At 39.8% G+C, this 6,085-nt stretch overlaps 1 non-coding gene across 1 annotated transcript; it reads right to left on the bottom strand.

Annotated features, from left to right (window-relative positions):
• Positions 1 to 406: 406 nt before the first annotated feature.
• Positions 407 to 513, bottom strand: LOC141639218 (small nucleolar RNA R71). Its single transcript, XR_012542420.1, has one exon. It is a non-coding gene; the product is annotated as a small nucleolar RNA R71 (small nucleolar RNA).
• Positions 514 to 6,085: the final 5,572 nt, after the last annotated feature.

Consider the following 6,085-nt stretch of genomic DNA (forward strand, 5'->3'; position numbering starts at 1 on the left):
CCCGATACAAAACCCACCACAAAATCAACCCGCAATGCTTAAATTTTCATCACATTCCATACCAACCGAGGAGAACCTACCAAATGGTACTCCTACCCCCACAACATCTAACCTGTAATTTCATTGCAAAATCCGCATTTATACAACTAGTTGAGAGAAGTCAATTTGGGGGGATGCCTAGTGAAGACCCCCATTCATATAAGGAGACTTTTTGTAACTATTGTGATGCGATTTCTCAAACCGGAGTTACTCAAGACCAAATTCAATGGATCTTATTTCCTTTTTCTTTGATTGGTTCCGCGAAACAATGGTTGAAGAGCCTAGATAAGTCTACTCTTGGTATTGACTCTTGAAGAAATTGGCACTTGCTTTCTACAAGAAATTCTATCCTCCGGAAAAGACTAACATGTTAAGAGCCCAAATCACCGGGTTCAAATAAAGGGACGAGGAATCTTTGTATGAAACATGGGAGAGATTCAAGGATACTTGTCGATCTTGTCCACACCATGGACTTAGCGAATGGTTCCTTGTGCAACAATTTTGGAATGGTCTATATGAAGACTCCCGAAACATTCTCAAGATGGGATCAAATGGTATAATTACCCAAGTTGATGATAATCAAACATGGAACAAGACTGAAGAAATGGCGGTCCATAACTCAAATATAGTAGACCTCGGAGACTCCATTACTCAATTGGGTGCTCAACTTAGTGCTCACATTGACACCATTAATTTGAAGTTTGAGAAAGCTATGGCTAAACTTGAAGAGGCCTCCAAATCACCCAAGCAACATGTTAATGCTATGGTAGCATCATCATCAATTCCAAGTGGAGTATGTGAGAGTTTTGGATCTTTGGGACATGACCAAAGTGAATATAGGGGAACAAGTGAATGCTTTCCAAGCATACAAGAGTGGTACCCCTTATTCCAAATATTATAATGAAAACACCAAATTCCACCCCAAACTTTCATACAAAAGCCAAAATGTTCAAAACCCTCAAACAACATACACCCCACCTCCAATGAGAAACCAAGCTCAAAGACCCTTTTACAATCAAAACCAAGGTTATCAAAATCAAACTCCATACAATCAAACAAATGACCAAGGTTTTGATGTTCAAAAAGCGGTCCTCCAAATGCAAAAGAACCAACAAGAATTTTTCACTCAAATGCAAAATGATAGTCAAGCAAAAGACATCACCATCAATAACATACTAGCTCACACGAAGATATTGGAAACCCAAATGTCTCAATTAGCATCTTCTAGTTCTCAAAGACAAAAGGGGCAATTACCACCTCAAGGTAATCCCCCAAGACATGAGTCGATGAGTGCCATCCATTTGAGGAGTGGTACAAGGTATGAAGAGCCGAAGAAGCCCATTGATGAAGATGTTGTGAATGCTAGTGACAAGGAAAGAGTTGAAGACTCTAAGAAATAAGAAGAACCCACCACCATTCAAGAAGTTTCAAAGAAGAATGAAGAAAAAGCTAAGGAGAAAGAGCCTATTGTGATTCGACTTCCATTTCCAAGTCGTCAAGCTAAGGCTAAGTTTGATGAACAACTTGGGAAGTTTATGGAGATTGTAAAGAACTTGGAAGTCTCAATTTCATTTACGAAATTAATCAATCATGTTCCGGCCTATGCGAAATACATGAAAGATATTCTTACAAAGAAGAAATCCATACGGAAGCTAGAGACTATTGCTTTCACTAAGGTGAGTAGTGACATCCTACAAGGAAGTTCACCTCCAAAACTAAAGGATCCGAGAAGTGTCTCTATTGCGTGCACCATTGGCGATACCACAATCAACAAAGCTCTATGTGACCTTGGGGCAAGTGTGAGTGTCATGCCATATTTGGTGTGCAAGAGGCTAGGAATGGGAGAGCTCAAGTGCACTAATATCACGCTTCAAATGGCGGATCGATCAACGAAGACACCTTTAGGGGTATAGGAGGATGTGCCGGTAAGAATTGGCAAGTTATTCATCTCAGTGGACTTTCTTATTGTTGACATGGAGGAAGACTCCAACATTCCTATCATTTTAGGAAGACCTTTCTTACACACCGCGGGAGCGATGATTGATGTAAAACATGGAGACCTCACACTTGAAGTGGGAGATGAAACAATCACTTTTAACCTTGACAAGACAATGAGAGCTCCTCGACTACATGAGCCATGATTCATGATTGATCATTATAGCCGAGAAAGTGATAGGAAGAAGTTGGCATCTCAATACAAAGAACAAGCTATGGGTAAAGAATCACCACCCATATGGGAGATGAAAATGGGTAATCTCCAAGATGCTCCATCCAAAGAGGAAGAATGTTTCAAGAAGAATGAGAGCTTGAATAGCTCACCAACACTCATGACAAGAGAAGAAGAAGGCCTCATTGGCCATGATAACAAGGAAAAAAGGGGAGTTATTTCCATCAACTCATGATACTTTTGGGAAGCAAGCTAATGAAGTATATGGTCTTTGGGATGATGAATTTGAAGGGTTAGTCAACCCTTATATTGGTAATGCTATGACCCAAGACCAAGGCTTTGGTAACCAACTTGATTCAACTCACCACAATGAAGAACACAATGTGCAAAGGTCCATTGAAGATTTTTATAATGATAATGAACAAGCCTTCGATTACTTCTTCAAGGTGTTGAGCAACATCAACAACACCTTGGCTATGCCCCCTTGACATCTCATACATGAATAAGAGTTTGGTGGAGTCCTCCCTAAACCACCACTTGTAAATATTCTAACCCCTTAACTTGCATTTTACTTATTGTATTGCATTCTTGTCAATTTTGGATTTGTATTTTTATGCTTTGATCAAGATTTTCATTTTTCGAGATAGTGAGGGAGGGACTTATATGTTTATTGATGTGTAGTGTTTTGATATAGTGTGGGGATAGCAACTGCCTAGGCTATCCAAGCCTTCGTAGTGCCCCCACAATAAAGACCAAAGAAATGAAGAGTAAATGACTCGGGTTATGAAATACCCACGGGTGGAACTGAATCCGTGAGGTACATGGACAATTTGAGCGGCCCGAAACAAATCCGCTCATCATGGAAGAAAATCCTAGCGTCCTGTGAAGAAGACGCTCATCCTGAGAGAGCTGGAAAGGTAAATTTTTATCTGACTGAAGATCCGAGCGTCTCCATATAGTATCCGCTCGTCTCAGCCAAGACGCTCGTCTCACAGAGGATCCGCTCTTCCTGTTGCTATTAAAATTTGGGATTTCTCCCTGACGAAGAATCCGAGCGTCCTCAAAAGAATCCGCTCGTCTCCCTTCAGAAAGACGCTCGTCTCAGCACGGGCTCTCTTTTCTGAAATAAGCTGACAAAGAATCCGAGCGTCCCGACCCAAAGACGCTCGTCTCCCCTGCTGAATTCAAAAATAACGGGATTTAAACCCCCTTTTCTCAATTCATTTTACTCATTCAAAACACAAACAAATCTCCAAAACCCTTAAAACCCTCAATCCCTCCATCCATAAAAATCAATTTTCTCAACCAAATTCACCCAAATTAATTCTAAACTCCCTCAAAACTCAAACAAATCACTCCTTTGTCAACCACAAGCAATTAAAACACCAAAATCCTCAAAGTTTGAATCGATTTTCTAGGGTACAAAGGCAAAATTCGAATTTCCTAAATCGATTTGGGTGTTATTGAAACTTGAGGAATTCAAGCAAATCTTTGGGTTTTACTACATACAAGGAGAAGATGGCTAGGACAAAAGGGGGAAACAAGGCACCTCCAAAGAAGAATCTCTCAAAAAGGCAACAAGCTCTTCAAGCTTTCAAAGCTTTGGCTTTGTTGGTTCAAAGTGCAAGGATGGAAATTCAAGAGACTACTTCTCCTATGGTGGAAACTACTACTTCTACTCCGGTTGTTGAGCAACTACATGAATATCCTGAGGTAATTTTCACATCCGATGCTCATAGGAAGAAATTGGGTGTCTTTGAACAAACCAAGAATTTCATCGAGTCTATGGGATTGCTTACTTTGTTTAATATGCAAGAGTTGACCTACTCATCCCTCACCTTGTAGTTTTTAAGCTCATTGAAAGTTACGAAGGTGGAGACTCGAACAAAAATTGAATTCCGCCTTGAGAACGTTGATAGGAAAATGTCCTTTGGTTAGTTTGGTAAAGTTTTTGGCCTTAGCAATGACTCGACCTATGTGAAGAAACCCGTAACAAAATATGATCCCACTCCATTATGGAAGGCTATTATCGGAAGAAAGTTTACGTCTTACAATGATTGTCGTGCCCTTTATGTCCATCATTCGGGCGTAAGGGTGTGGCACAAGGTTGTTGGGCACACTTTGATTGCTAGAAAGGGAATAAACCACTTCACCGAGCTTTATTTTATCTATCTCTAGTCGACCTTGAATGTTGATAGAAAGTTCACCAAGAAGTACAATATTCTTCAACTTTTGACTAAGAGGTGGCTTAATATCGATAAAGGCAAGGAAGGTTCGGCCTTTATAGTAAATGAGGGATTGGTAACTTGGTTGGCATAACACTTCAACCGGGACTTCAACAAATATGGTACTTATAAACCGGTTAAGGGAGGCCACCTCATTGATTTAGCTACTATGTTTCACAAATTCCGTTGGATAAAGTATGAAAATCTTGACAACGAATTTGAGTGGCTAACAAAAGATGCCAAGTCCTTCACTTTACCGAACAAAATTTGCCGACTCAATGTCCATAGGGAACACTACCTTCTCCCACTCTCCGAGGAAGCCGAGTACATAATACAACACCAAAGGGAGGACATTGCCGATCCCTCCTCCTCTATTATCACTCCACCATACCCATTCACCTACCATGAGTTTCAACCCGAAAATGTTACGGCGGGGAATGATTACTTGACTCTTTTAATGCAACAAATGCACAAGCAAGCCCATGAGTATAGAGTCGATGCATATAGAGCACAATATCCGCCTCTCCTACATCTAGATAGGCAAGGAGTTCTTAACCCATCTTGTCCTTTGCCTAGTTGGGCGGATAGGGAACTCTTCTTTCCTAGTGTTTCTAGGGGTGCTAGCTTGGGTGAAGAGGAGGTTGTTATTGAGAGTGGTGGAAAAGCAGGTGAAGTAAATGAAGAGAATGAAGAAGTTGAAGAATAAGAAGAGGGTAGTGAGGAAGAAGAAGAGAGTTCATGTGATAGTGGTGAAGACTCCGGATCTATGGAGGTTGATGAAGCATCTTGTGAAGAAGTTGGTGATGATGATGGAGATCGGAGTGATGTCGCCATGAGCGATGATTGAGGATTAGCAAGCTCTTGGGAGGATGCCACAATACTTTGTGAGTCTCCTACACCTTCTTTAGGCTTTGCTTATTTCTCTTGTTTTTCATATAATTTTTATCTTGATCGTGAGTTTGAGTCCTAGCATCATTTAGAGGACTCACACCTCGGTCCCATTGAGGTGTTTCTTTTATTGTTCCCACATTTAAAATCCAAAATGACAATTGTAGTTTCATGCATAGCATCCTTATGCATGAACTCCCCCAATTTTTGACATTAGCAATAATGTCTATTTTGGTTTGGGGAAGTTTATGCATATGCATTGGGAGTTAATTTAAATTATGCTCTCCAACTAAACAAAAATTCATGCATCATATAGTATAGTGTAGTTGTATCCTTGTTTATATGTCATATAGTTTGCATTTAGTTTAGAAATCATGCATTTCATATAGCTTGAATAATTTCCTATCATATTGGCCATTGAGGACAATGCCCATACTACTGTGAGGATGGGAAATTCTAACATGACTTTCTAAACAAAAATGATAAAAATTTGAAAAATTTAAAAACCCAAAAACATGTTCATTTCCTTTATAGTGTAGTCTTGTATATATCATGTTTGTATATATTGTGTTTGTTCATCCTTTTTCACATTGATCGACTACGCCACATCCGAGACATGAGGATATTGAAGCCCGCATGGTATGATCTTTCCAATCTCCTTTCTCCTCTCTATGTTAATGACTATGTGGCTTTATTTTGATTTATGCGGTAAAAACAATGTGATTATAGGATTGCATTTAGATTATTTGGCATACTAGTTGGTAGA

Source organism: Silene latifolia, unplaced genomic scaffold (assembly GCF_048544455.1).
Source record: "Silene latifolia isolate original U9 population unplaced genomic scaffold, ASM4854445v1 scaffold_305, whole genome shotgun sequence".
NCBI lineage: Eukaryota > Viridiplantae > Streptophyta > Magnoliopsida > Caryophyllales > Caryophyllaceae > Silene > Silene latifolia.